The sequence below is a fragment of the Orbicella franksi genome, chromosome 2 (assembly GCF_964199315.1).
Source record: "Orbicella franksi chromosome 2, jaOrbFran1.1, whole genome shotgun sequence".
Taxonomy (NCBI): domain Eukaryota; kingdom Metazoa; phylum Cnidaria; class Anthozoa; order Scleractinia; family Merulinidae; genus Orbicella; species Orbicella franksi.
This window is the reverse complement of record NC_138146.1, coordinates 18,715,059-18,729,018: the sequence shown is the minus strand read 5'-3', so window position 1 is coordinate 18,729,018 and position 13,960 is coordinate 18,715,059. Positions and strand designations below refer to the sequence as shown.

At 35.9% G+C, this 13,960-nt stretch overlaps 2 long non-coding RNA genes and 1 other non-coding gene across 4 annotated transcripts; 2 read left to right on the top strand and 1 right to left on the bottom strand.

The window, feature by feature from the left end:
- The first annotated feature begins 986 nt into the window (after nucleotides 1-986).
- On the top strand, nucleotides 987-8,761 carry LOC145478436 (uncharacterized). The gene is made up of 5 exons (XR_014048263.1): nucleotides 987-2,413; nucleotides 3,022-3,098; nucleotides 3,226-3,344; nucleotides 4,468-4,529; nucleotides 8,169-8,761. It is a non-coding gene; the product is annotated as an uncharacterized LOC145478436 (long non-coding RNA).
- Nucleotides 8,762-8,818: 57 nt separating this feature from the next.
- On the bottom strand, nucleotides 8,819-13,557 carry LOC145478435 (uncharacterized). Of its 2 annotated transcripts, none has more exons than XR_014048261.1 (5): nucleotides 13,276-13,557; nucleotides 11,864-11,925; nucleotides 11,527-11,614; nucleotides 11,347-11,425; nucleotides 8,819-10,200 (listed from the first exon to the last, which is right to left on the bottom strand). It is a non-coding gene; the product is annotated as an uncharacterized LOC145478435 (long non-coding RNA). The 2 variants fall into 2 exon arrangements; XR_014048262.1 differs by lacking the exon at nucleotides 13,276-13,557 and adding an exon at nucleotides 12,623-12,714.
- Nucleotides 12,021-12,093, top strand: Trnai-gau (transfer RNA isoleucine (anticodon GAU)). The gene has a single exon. It is a non-coding gene; the product is annotated as a tRNA-Ile (tRNA).
- Nucleotides 13,558-13,960: the final 403 nt, after the last annotated feature.

Below are 13,960 nucleotides of genomic sequence, written 5' to 3'. Positions count from 1 at the left end.
GCCCTGTTACCAATATTAATTATATTTTTTAATCAAAACTATGACAAAATTCGAGAAAGGAACAAACCATCGATTGAGTGCTGAACGATTAAACGTCGTTGTGAATGCTGAAAAACACAGCAGTTTACTCAACAGAGTGCACCGCAACAGCGGGTGCAAAATGACGCGTACGGTCCAATTACAAGCACGGACGCGTACACTGTCCAATTAATGCTCAAATCGAGCTGCTGATAGCCAATCACGTTCGAGAATTTTGGTACAGTTTTGATTTATGATAGTAGAGAGCACTTGCTGTATATTTTCCCATGAGTCTCCTTACACGAATTGTTTTCTTAGCAGTTTTTGCTCTGCGTATTGAGGTGTATGACGGAAAGTGAAGGTGTATTATGGTGGTTATGAAGGATAATGTATTAAATTTGATAAATTTGATAATGTATTAAATTATTACTTCTTAACCCCACGAATTTTCACCTGAAGACGTATGGTTCTCGAGCTTTTGCTGTTTCCGCTCCTGAACTCTGGAACAGTCTACCTGTTTCTATCCGCTCATGTGACAATCTAAGTTCTTTTAAATCTAAACTCAAAACTCATCTTTTTAAGAAAACTTATTATTCTTAGCGATTTTTACTTTCTATTACTTTCTTAAATGCACATTTTTAATTATTAAGATTAGTACAGCTCATTTTGGCGAATTGTACAGCGCCTAGAGCAGGCATGGATAGGCGCTATATAAATATTTATTTATTATTATTATTATTATTATTATTATTATTATGATATGGTAAAGGAGCTCAGTCACGGTTTGCGCATATTGAAACGTTTAGACTAAATTTTTCAAATTCGTCGTTTGTAATCTGTGTTAATCTTCTCCATCCTTAGTCATCCTTGTTCCTTCATCGTTTATCATTATCTCTTTAGTGTTTTTCTATCTGATTAAACTGTTATTTTCAGGTTTCCTGATTAAGCCCGTTCATATTATTCAGTTGATCATTAATTATACATTTAGTTATTTAGAAATGGCACAAACCCAAAAAGTGTTTCTATCTGTATTAAAATAAAGCTCGAACTGGAGAGCCTACCGTAAACTTCCGAAGGACAACTACCTTCGTTACATTCGGAATTAACAGCTTTTGGGACTCGTTGTTTTCGGGGGGGTCGTTAGTATCGAGGTGTCGTTACTTTCGGGGAGCAAAAAACGTTATGTAAAAGACGGAAATTCGTAAAAAGAGTTCCTTAAACATCAGATTAAATTCCTCGTTCCAGTTTAAATCTATGTTGCTGCCACATGGGTTGGCTCTTCCTGCCTAGATGTACGTTTTCCCAGTGGTCATCAGGAAAGCTAGCAAGATACCGTAAATTGTTTCTACTTAGTGACGCACTGCTATGCTACTCTGCTTTAACAATATCTCAGTGCGTTGGCCGAGTTTTCAATATAAATTTGAAGAAACGTTCCTCTCAATACGCTCCTGTTGAAAATGATACCGAGTTTTCAATTTTAATTTTAAAAAGAGTTCATGTTAGTACGTTCCTGCTACTTGATGAAGATTCTACTGGTTTTGTTTTAACACAGCGCAACATGAACTCACGAAGCATGACTTGACATTTACAACGCTTCGTGGCATAAGCGATACCTTCTCTTGTTGTAAAGCTAGAGTGCCTTAAATCAAGCGACCGTACGGTAACTTTCACCTGACTGTTTTCGGTGGGGTGGGGACTGAGTAGACTGGTTACTTTCGGGAAGGTCGCTACTCTCGGGATTTATTAGCGACCACAATTTTATGACGTTACTTTCGGGGATCGTTGCTTTCGGACGTTTACGGTAATTAACCGGTGGGTTTCTTCTTAGCTCCCCGTGTAATTTAGTTTCCATCAAGAGAGGGAGTTGCCGATTACAAATTATAAAAAGTTGAAACTATTGGCCAATTTTATCAAGTCTTTGATTTCAATCTATGATATATCTTCTTTGCTATGGCCGTATAAAAATATTTTTTATCATCATCTCGGCAACCAAACTTTTCCTTAAGTATTTCGGTTTCTGACGACTGTTAAAGAAATAACAAACTTTCGAAATGTACTGTGTTGCGCCAAACTACTCTCGGTCAATGATTTCCATTGCAAATTATTCAAAGTGCACGTGCTGATGCTGATAATTATTCATCTCGTGTTCAGTTATTCGCCAACTCCGTCGTTGGTTCTTGTTCTGTCCTCATTTCTACGAAAAAAAGAGAATTTAAGCTTGTTAATCTGATGGTCATGATGTTACTACAAAAAGAGAGAGTTGCTCCATAGCCAGATAACGATTATTGGACCAAAACAACGATCTATTTGACGTGAAGACAGGTACGCGTGCTTAATCCTGGAGGTTCAGTCGAGCTTGAATGTAGCTGCTACGTCTTTGGATGATATTTATCAGGTTGGTAGAACTATGCAAACCTCTATTGAATCAGTTGCTATATAGTTTTTGAAACTTTTGCCATCTCCAACAGTGTGTGCACAGTTTCCACTCATGAGGTAAAATATGTAAGGTTTTAGTAGTGAATACTATCTTACTCGCTAACTGAATGAAATACCGTTGAGAGACACACCTATTTACTTCTTTGGGTAATATGAAAACATAGGTTGATTTCCAGTGGGCATCGCCTGCAAATGATGCACAATCTCTGTTATCTTAGCTTTAAAATCTCGTGATTAAACATGAAGTGATTTAAAAAATCTTATAATCAGGCCTGTAAATGCGTATTTCAGTATTTCTGGTTTACATTGTTTTATTTTGTATTGTCATTCTTCTACTTTGTTTATTGTTGATATTCAGGGTGTTCTTGTCTGATTTTTTTTTTCAGTTTGTTTTTTCTTTCTTGTTGTTAGAGTTCAAACAATGAATCGAAGCCAGCTTGTGATTTCAATGATTTTCACTTTAATGGTAAGTTCACAGCAAACTTTCGTTACTTTTGAGGGTTCACAGTTGCCTTGAGGGTTGAAGTCTCAAATCTTTTCTTCATTTTAGGTTTACTTTTGGTGAAGGGACAAGAATCAAGACGGGCTTACATGCCGTAACTCAGTCATGTATCGTTGATTCGCCCTGCAGATCCAAACCAGAGGTAAGAATCAATTTGTAGACCGTCAATTACTGTTTTTGACTTCGTCTGTTGATTGCAATCAAAATAGAACTCTAGTAAATGTCTGTAAGTCATCTGACTCAATCATCTTCTGGTTTTGTTCCTTTAGGGTTAGGGTTTAGGAAAAACAAGGCAAGACAAACGCTGCAAAGACTTGCCGATGAACGAAAATTACTTTACGTCTCACCGGGGCTGACTTCAACACGTCATTTAGAGGATACGTATCATGTACGAGCTGTTATATGGCATTTAACGATACATGTTTACTTCCCGAACTTCTATCTGTTTTTCGTCAACGTAACAGTCTAGTGCTGCCTTTAATTTAACCTTCTCAAAATAAAGGATCTACGTCGATCAAATGTTGTATGTATGTATGTATGTATGTATATAACAAAAGAAAACCTGGGTCCGTTTGTTCAAAACACGATATGAGATAATCCAGGATAAGCAAGAATTATCTATCATCCATCAGTTTTGACTTCGACTAATCTTAAACTCCACAAAACATTTACAAAAAAACATTTACTTTATGCAACAGAAATTAGAACTAAAAGTTGCTCTCTGTTTTCCGGGATTCCTCATTTCCCAGGTTAAAATTTATCTAATCGACGACGTTTCGGTGAGTTTGACTGGCCTTTTTCATAAATTGCGAAAATATAGGCTGACTTACTGACTGACTGACTGACTGACTGACTGACTGACTTGACTGACTGACTGACTGACTGACTGACTGACTGACGACTGACTGACTCACTGACTCACTGACTCACTCACTGACTCACTCACTCACTGACTGAGATGATAGGAGACAAAACGTTTAAACAGTTCAAGGATCAGATTTAATGTGTATTAAATGTGACTTGCTGACTGATCGCACGACTGGCTGATCGCGTCACTGACTGACTAAGGCCCGGTTCATACGTCGCATTTCTGCCGCGTCGAATTCAATTCAACAAATTAAATTCCACAGTAATTCGACGTCTGAATCTGCTGCCGCATTTCTGCCGCACGTCCGACTGTTCTTGTCGCATTGTCCGACAGAAATGCGACACCGATATCAAACGTCGGATTTCTGCCGTGTCGAATCTAATACATACATTATGCTACACAAAAATTAACTTAATTTGAGTACATATAACTGCTCAAAAAAAGGTCTAGGCTATCTAGCACATTGTTCACAAGTCCCAGGCCAGTTGTAGGTAAACAAACTGTTCTGAAATAATTAAAAATTTAATGATGTGCCCGTCAACTCAGTGTTGCCTACTTATCAAACAGTAATAGACGTATCAATACTGAATGTATTGGTACATGTACTTTATCTTTTTGACTGTTTTTTTTTTTCTTTTTACAGTTCAATGCTGTAACTCTGATCCTTTACTATGCTACATTAAATAACGAGGAGATTTCATGTTGGTAAGTTGACAAACCTATGAATTTTCTTATTCACTTATTAGATTAGAACCATTTTTGAATTGAGTGTGAAAAGTAATTCGACATTGCATTCGATTTTAGATTGAAAGAAACCAATCAGATACAAAATGAGAAACGATAGAATGGCAATGTAGGCATGCATGTGTTCCCCTACATTAATTCTATTTGCTATAAGGGTCTCCTTGGGCTTTTGTGATTTACAATGTTGTATTTGGTCTGTTTTTGCATTTGCAATGTTCAGTTTGAGACTACTTCACTTGCACAATTTATTGATCATTTTTACCACCTACATTTCGTGCATGTGTTCAAACTTCCGTGTGGCTCAAGGAAATTTCTTTGAAATCTCTGCTAAAAAATCACATTTTTTTCGCTCAAAAATTTTGCCATGTTTCGTGTGAACAATAGCCAAATTTTGGCAAATTCGCCTTCATTCTTTTTTTTTTTTTTTTTTTTGCACAGTAATGTACATGTTTTTTAAACAAATACGTGTAATCATCATCGTGTTTACAATCCTCAATACACTTTGTCCTGAGAATTTATCTTCTGGAGCAGGAATTTGATGGCTTTAAAAATCGCCTCATCAAAATAATAAAGTAATAGTAAAATCAGTCCTTAGTTTTTATATTCGCTACCTTAAATGTGTAAAGGATTTTTTTTCATGAAAACAACAATATAGACAGATTATTTAATACAGACATTTTTTCCCTTAGCTTTTCAAAATGCAATGATTTTTGTTGTTGTTGTTTCTTTGTTGATTACACTCTTTTGTAAACTGTCTTGCGTGTTATTGAGAACATGTGCATTTAGTGAACATTTATTTACGATTTTATGTCAATTTAGGGTCTTAGTGTTACACCATTTTCCAATCTCTCTTATTTTGTTTTTTCCTGGAATTGTTTATTTCTTTTAAGGAATGATTAACATGATAAATTTGACAAATTTAAAGGGATACAATTTCCAAAATGAACTACTGAAAACCTCCATTAGGTTGGTTTTGCGACAATACACCAACCAGTTCAAGTTTTTCTGGCACTTTGACTTTGGTAGAAACATGTGTGAAATGAAGTGTTTGATAAAAATTAAAGACAAAAAGGTGGAAAAGTATCTGCAAATAGTTCTAGTACAGCTAATTGAATCAGATGACTCGATGGAAGAAAATTGGCCAATGAAAACCGTATTTGAGGACAGAGTATGTCCATCTATTTTGAGAATGTACCAACAATGTAGAAGCATCTAAACAATACCGCTACAGAAAATTTAATAGAAAATAAAACTTTCCAAGCTAGTTCATGCAGTTGCAAATTTTTCCATTTTCATTCTGAACCTCAACATTAAGGGACTGTAACTTCATTAGTTATCAACAAAGGAGCATGGGAGGGGAAGAAGTGAATTTATACGAAATGCTGTTGTAACAAATGAGAAAACATGATTACAGGAGGAAATGATTGTGTGTTTTTCAAAGTTTTTAGCCAGGTTCTTCATCATTTCACTTTGATTGGTGTCAAATTTACGTCACGAGAGATATCTCAATTGACCCCCTGTATGGCTACCAGGGTGCACATGGCTATTTTTGTTTTAACTGAAAAGTCCATTGTTTCCTGATGCGTGTTTTCTTTGCGTATTACTGATTCATTAGTATATTCTGTTTTCTTCTTTAAGAAAGAATTTAACACTAAATAACTTCAGTAGCAATTTTTTTCTACCATAATGCAAATTAATCTTGTGTTCACATGTATTGCATGTCTATGGCTTTGTAGTAACTAATGCACTTGAGGCTATTTTTGAGCTTTTCTTAAAGATAACCGACTTGTGTTGTCAGAATACCAAGAAATTATTCCAAACCAATAACTCTTCCGTCATGCTGTAGTTGTCTATCTGACAGTCAAAAATTGCGGTAAGAATGGTGACTGGTCCCTGGAAAACCACATAGCCAATTTGCATGTTATATGAAATGCAAAGATCACGATGGCCATCATGACTGAATAAGGCCAATTGATTTAGAAATCATTGTAAAAAGTATAGATGCAAAGATTTTCTTAAGAATGATTGCTTTTGCATCACATCACACCTTACGGTTATGTTACTGAAACGCTCAACTAATGTCCATGTCTTCATGGCAACAACAAAAGTCTAACAAATCAAAAGCTGTATTACATCAATTAACTCGTCAAAGTTTGTGTCAAAAAATATTAGATTCAACCTAAGTTGGTTGTGAATAAGTGAAATATTTAGAAAAATATTCAGCTTTTTCCTTTTGATTATATTGATTCATAATTCTTACACAATTCTGCTCCGGTCTTCTCGGAGATAGAAGTCAAAAAATCTGCTTTGCAATGATTCTAATCTTTTTTTTTTTATCTGAACTCTCGTTCACCTATTTTTCCTTTTCTAATCCAGAGGCATTGTTTTTATTTTAATTGTTTAGTATCTTAATACTAGCTAGCGCTTGTGAGGCCTTTCTTTCGGGATAACTCGACACAATAACTAGACATACGCCAATATAGACATATTGATAGATGCGAATGCAACCATAATATTCCATTACTATGGAATACGCTAATATTTTCATGTGTTGTTCAAATATTCTTCGAAACTTCTTTGAGTTAACAGGACGTTTGGTATGTTTGTTTTAATTTTTATTCCTAATTTCCTATGAACAAAATCAGCGGCTTTTGCAATATTTTAATCACTTTGTTTTGGGGGTTAAAATATTATAAACTCCAGACGTGGAATTTTAGTGACGCTTAATAAAATAATAAATGAATTTTTGGAAGTGAGGAAACAATAATCAACACAAACAAGGATTTGAGTTTTAATACACTCTTGTGTAAGTTAATTAAAATTTTCTACAATACCAGAGTGCATTTACATTTTCAGACCAACTCCAAAACTTGAAAGTTTATCTGTTATTACCATTGTGCCTTTCATGTGATACTTAGCCAGGTGTCATTTAAATTTCAACGAAAGTCTGAGAAACGGAGTTTTTAAGATTTCACGCGATGTTAGTTTCTGTGGAAACGTCATTTGTAATGTCCGCTCCTTCAAGGCCCAGTGAGACTTGCACTCGCGGTAATTTTTATGCACGTCGTAGTAAGCGTGTTAGGGAATATTAGCATAACGCGCTCGAAGAATAAAAGACAAAAATAATTTAGTTGATAGGGACCTTTCAGCTACTCCTCTAGTGAATCAGAACGCTAAATTAAGGCTGTTTTGCGTTGGCAACAACAATCATTACATTGGCTTATCGATCGAGTTGTTAGGATGTAAAAATATCTACAGAATAAGGAGAGAAAATGAGCATTATTTTCATACTCTGCTGGACCCAAAATGCAGGATATTTTCGACACAGTGGAGATAACGAGGTGAGAAATTGGCTTACAAAATCCCAAACATGAAAGGCACAAGAAATTATGGGGTAACACAAAATTTTAATAGGAGTCTCACCCGTACATATTTTTACGAGAGCTCAGTGTTTTTTTGTTTTAAAGGAATTAAATGTTTAGAGAAATATGTGCGCGCCTTCGCACAGAATTTTAATGTGTTCTATTAAACAATGAAATTATCGTTGTCTTTTTGTGTTTCTATATTTCTAATTTCTCATTTCTCTCTCATATTTTGCAGAATTGAAAGAAGTTAATCGCACCAATTGCAATTGGAGACCGATGCTACATAAGATAGCCGCAAGCTCTCATCGTGTAGTGTTTTTTTTTTCCTTTGGTGAATATGCACAAATATATTTAATAAAGAACGCGAAAACTCGCTAAACATTTAATTTAGTCAGATTTAAATGCATCGAAGCAAGAAAACATAATATTTTGGAACGAAAAGAATTACGTTTTTATAGGTTATTTGTTAATTCTTCGTCCTTTGGCCTGAAAGTAGTATGCGCTTTTAAACGGTGCCTGGAATTATTTCAGAAAAAAAAATAAGTCTTTTGGCGGGAAAAAACTCTGTGTCTAAAATTCTCAAAAATAATTTAAGTCTTTTGGCGGGAAAAAAGTCTGCGCTATTAAATGAAGTCTTGAAATTTGTCAAAAATAAACTAAGTCTTTTGGCGGGAAAAAATCTGTGCAGTTTATAATCAGATTTTGCCCATCGAAAGTCTACCTTTATTTTGACTAGTTACTAGACTCTGTTTAAAAGTGCAGAACGTTTTTCCGCATCGGCGACCCTACATAGTCAAAAAATAGTAAAAGAGATAGCCTACATTTCGACTAGTTTCCAGGCCCCTTTAAAAGCGCGCATTTTTTTATTTAGTGACACAAGACTCATTTGTTGATTACAATATTGTTTCTTTATTTCAATTCAATAAAGTATTAAAAGTGAGAACTGATTTATAGGTTGTGATCTTCACTGAGTATATATTTACAAGTATAAAAACTGTTTAACTAACTACTGAGGTCAATAGATGCAGAGTAATTTTACGAGTCGTAAAATTTCTCTGTATCTATCGACCAAAGTAATTAATCAAAACAGTTTACAATTGTAACAAAGTCTGAACAATTTCTAACTAGTAATTACAGCAATGAAGGGAAATAAAAAAATATCTACAAGAATTTAATTCAAAACTGAAATTACAGATTCAATGAAAACGGGCTTGATTGTACAAACGGTGTTTATAATATATATGTAGAAAATATAATTGCCGGAAATTTTTAAACAACAGACTCTTTGTCCCTCAAAAGGAATTTCTGTAAAAAAATTAGACCTGATTTTCAAATATTCTTTGCCAACTGACAATATTCTTAAGTTTTCAATGCATTGAATATAAATAAACGCGGACCCATGCAAGGAGACCAAACGAAAATGAAAGAGTAAGTCGAATACATTTGGTCAGAAATTCAGTGTTCGCTTCAGAGATAATTCGATTTTCCTATTTGTAAAATGGCAAGAGTTCAAAATTTTAGTTATCTCCAGAATATTTCGTGAATTACTTCACTGGTGTAGTTTGCTGTAAAATCTAGAATTCAAAAAGCACGGTGAGCCTTTTTACTAACGTGAAATAGGATTTGAAATGACTTCAAAATATTTAAACAAATTTGCATTTCTCACAATAAATTTTGATCTCTAGAGAGAAAAAAGTACGGCTAGATTTTTAGGAACATTTTCAAACAATTGTGCCGTACGATAAAGACGAAATCTCTTCAAAAATTCTAAATTAAGTTGCGTGACCGAAACTAAATTTAGGTTTCTTGTAGAAAAAAGTACGGCGAGGTTTTAGAAACATTCACAATCAATTGCACCGTACAATAGAAGACGAAACGACTTTAAAAAAAATTAAACTGAAGTTGTATGTCCAACACTAACTTTAGGTCTGATTTCAAAGCATGGGTCCGAATTCTTAACTCTCCTTACTGAATAGCACACAATTCTTTTATTACTTGTGAGAATTTGATTATGCATCGAGACAATATTTCCTTGCTTCAATCTCGTCAGCTGATTCGATGTCCTAATTGTTCTTGGAAACAATTTTCGGTGTAATCATTGTTCTTTACCTAACGAGCCACATACAACGGAAACCACATCAAGTTATTCAGACCCTTGTTCTTGTCCCTAGGCATCTGCAGCTGGCCTCTGTAAGAATCCACGAGAGCCAATGTATCCATGATAATCAGTGCCTGTTTCCCGCGACAATGCCGAGCATGGGGTCACACTGTGGAAAAATACAACGCGTCTAGGTCAACTATGTTTATCAAGAATTATACCAAAAAAAAAACATACATCTAAAGGTTCAAGCGCGTACACTAGTCGAAAGCTGAAAGTAGCAGGAACAATCTACATTTTATCCTCGCGAAAATAGATGAAGTAGTATAACTGGTAGGTTAGGAGAGTTGAAAGTCAGCAGCTTAAAACATTTTTCTTTTGTCCAAGCTCTTCGCAAGTGGTAAAATTAAGCACATTTCATTCGGGAAGCACGAAATAATATTATGAATTTGGTCGAAATCTCATTGGAAGCTGCTTGCTAATCACGTGATTAATTTGCATCATAATATAAACCAAAATAGCAGCTAACTTGAATTCATGACACTAAAGGTCATTCAAGGTCACCCACATCAAGTGGGGCTTATAAAAACTATGGTTCAAATCAACGAAATTGCAAATGAGAGTTTTCTGCATCAGGTTTTCACAAAAGCCTGTCGTTATGATGGTTTTGAAACACAAGTATTTACAAATTCTATTGCCAAATTCACTCTCGGATTCCCTATAATGTCCTCTCTTATCACTGAATTAAATCACGCCAGGAACCCATTAACTGGAGTCTCCATCTCGTATACTAACCCTGCCAGTCAACACTTTCCCGTATCTTTCTATTTTTAGAAAAAGCTCTAGTGGGAGTTTTCACACGACCCCTTTAAATAGCCAATGATACCCGAGGAGCTAAGACCATTTTTTGTCACCACAAAGACTGGGATTCCCTTTGGCCAATGTTTTGCTTCCTTTTTTGCAGAAACAAGATATTTCGTGGGAAACCAAGAGGCCCCTGTGCTAATTACAGTTCTAAAAATAGTTAAGTTATAGCACGCACGGAGGCTCTGCATGATGGGTTGCGTGTGTGAACGTGGTTTCTCAGCTATCGAGTTCTGCACAGTCTAGGGTCGAAATTTCGACCTCCAAGCTAAGCAACGACAAAATTCTCTCGAATGGTTGCGCTTTGTACTGATTGGATAAAAAATTAAAACCTCCGAAACTTTTCGAATGTTTCAACGAAAATTGGCCAAATCGACATCTGATTCCCTCACTGTGCATTGTGTGTGATTAATAGAACATAAACGAGATAATAAGATGACAATGAACCCACCATAGCTGATATATCTGAGCAGGGCTTTGTCCGACGATCATGTTTTGTTCATCGGGTGCCTCAGTATAGTAATTCCAATCTAAAATGAGGTTTAGAAAACTACGTAAGTTTCTAACGTTTTAACTGAAGAAAACAACCACACTCTAAAGTTTCATTCTGGACAATCATGCATGAACTTACCATAGTTGAATAAGCTGAGCAGGACATTTTCCAATGTCGCGTTTAGATCACAAGGCGCCTCAGTATAGAAATTCCAACCTAAAATGAGCTGGTTAAGAAAACAACATAAGTGTCAAAGTTCTTAAAGGCAACATTAATACTCTAAAGTCATTATTTGAACAAATCATTTGATTTTTATCTTTTCCTGAAATAACGTTTCGAAACGTTGGCCCTCATCAAGTTCTGGTTCATTATCACGATTGCTTTGATGTAACACCAAAATTTCATAACTGGTTAAAGCAATGTAAAGTGAATTAACATTTCATGAACACGCTTGCAACTGAAAAGATCAACTAACCAGAACTAATCTTGTAATTGGCCGTGCCCTCATGAGTTGTCAGTGTTGCAGTTACCTCTTTTCTGAAAGGAAAGTCCAGAACAGCAAATAATTAATATTTGAGCGACTTAGGCTTCGAAGATATGGATTCAATTAATTGACCTCGCTCCCAATATGTGGCTTCATAGCTCAGTTGGTAGAGCATCGCACCGATATCGCGGAGGTCACGGGTTCGAATCCCGTTGAAGCCCTGATTTTTTCAGGCTTCTTCTTTCCAAGTGCTTAAATTGGAAAATTAACTGCGATGATCATTCTTCACTTTCATTTAGGCTTACCATATTCACAACCATTTCCTTATGATTAAAAAAATACATTTCTTCCATAAAAAATCCTTCAAAAGATCTTTGGTGCAAGCGACTCGAGATTAGTGTTTTATTGAGTCGTGTGAAATGTGGAGTTCAGTTGCAAAAAGATTGGCAGCGAATTAAACTGGCTGAAGTGACGACGTGACCAAATTCTCTGTTTATAGCCGTCGGTGCCAAGAACAGATCCGTGTCATTTTTCTACCAGAAAATCTATAGCTACCTCTGATAAGCATGAATATTATGTCAAGGAAAAGGAATAACTATGAGTGGACAAGGAATCACCAACACTACTTCGCAAGTGAAAGTTGTTGACTTTAAAAACCGCCAGAAAGGTTTTCTACAGCTCTTTTCAAGAGAAAAAAAATGCTAATTTATCTTTGGAAAACACAGAATTACTTTCACGTAAATTTGTTACCTTGAGAAGGATTCACAACCATGCAATGTCCTGAGAAGGCGGCTTTTGCATATTGGTTTACGGACTACGTCTTGTAAAGTTTGCTTGAAGTAACGTTCTTGTTGTATTTGTTTTTACATGGAAGTTCGAAATGTAGAGCCATATCCTAAGCTCAATGCTGGTGGTTTTGCAGCAACGAGTGAAGGAAAAGTACATTTTGTTTGCTGAAGTTCTGAACGTGGATGGCCAAGTGTACGACCGACGAACACTACGTGACAAATGTTTCATCGTATGAGTAATTTGCAATTTAAATTTCAAACGTTTGCAACGGCACACAACAAATGCATAGTTCGTTGCTATTATTCAATTGGACGATTTTCTCGTCGCAATTAAGGCGGGGTATTTGAATATTAAAACAGGCTTTTCACTGATTTCTGGAAAATAATTCAGCATAGAAATAAATTTCGTATACTTCATCCCGCCCATTTTCTTGAAGGTTATACTATTTCTCTATTGTCCGTTCCCGAACACGCTTCCAGTCACGTTCCGTTGCCTTCTGAATTATGGGTGGGCTTTCCCTAGTTTGTTAACCCGTTAATTCGGCACACTACATTTCCTCTTCTCTCTAACCCGTATTTCATACTGCTGTTTCTGCTCGTGTTCTTGGGACTTACACCGTGTATCTCTTGCATTTCTTATTGCATTGTGAGTGGGTAAACCTTCATGTGGCTTTAGTCATGCCTCCCCTGGTCCTTTGACTAGTGAGTTCGCCACTTTGAATTCCACCTTCCGCCAGTTTCCTCTTGCGTTACATGGTATTGGGCTTGCGTTCCTCTTCAGGTTTATCCGGCGTCCGTTACGAATTCAAATCCTCCGTGGGAAAAAATGGCGACTGATACGTTTACCCATAATTCTCAGCGTACGAAAACTTTAACAACCCTCATAAAAGCGTTCAGAAAAGTTCTAACAACTTTAAACCTAGCATACACCATTCCGTTAGCACAGGGATAAATATTGTTAAAAAAAAGGCTTTTCTTGCAATCTATACCTATAGTATGCACAGTCGGTTAGCAAACTGGCAATCTGGCATTTTTAACCCACTGTTTATTTAAGTTTGCCAGTACCCTTATTAATAATTACACCTTTTAATTAATTTTAATTAGTTTGTAAGAAGAAATGTTGTTGTTGTTTTTGAGCTCTGTCAAGTTCGCATGGTATTTTGGTAAAATGTAGAGCCGCCATATTTTTTCCCCACAAAGGATTGCGTTGCACTCCATATTTGGGAGAATAATTCTCGAAAGTTATGCAAACCCTCGACTACGGTTCGGGTCTGTATAACTGCCTGGATTTCTCCGACAC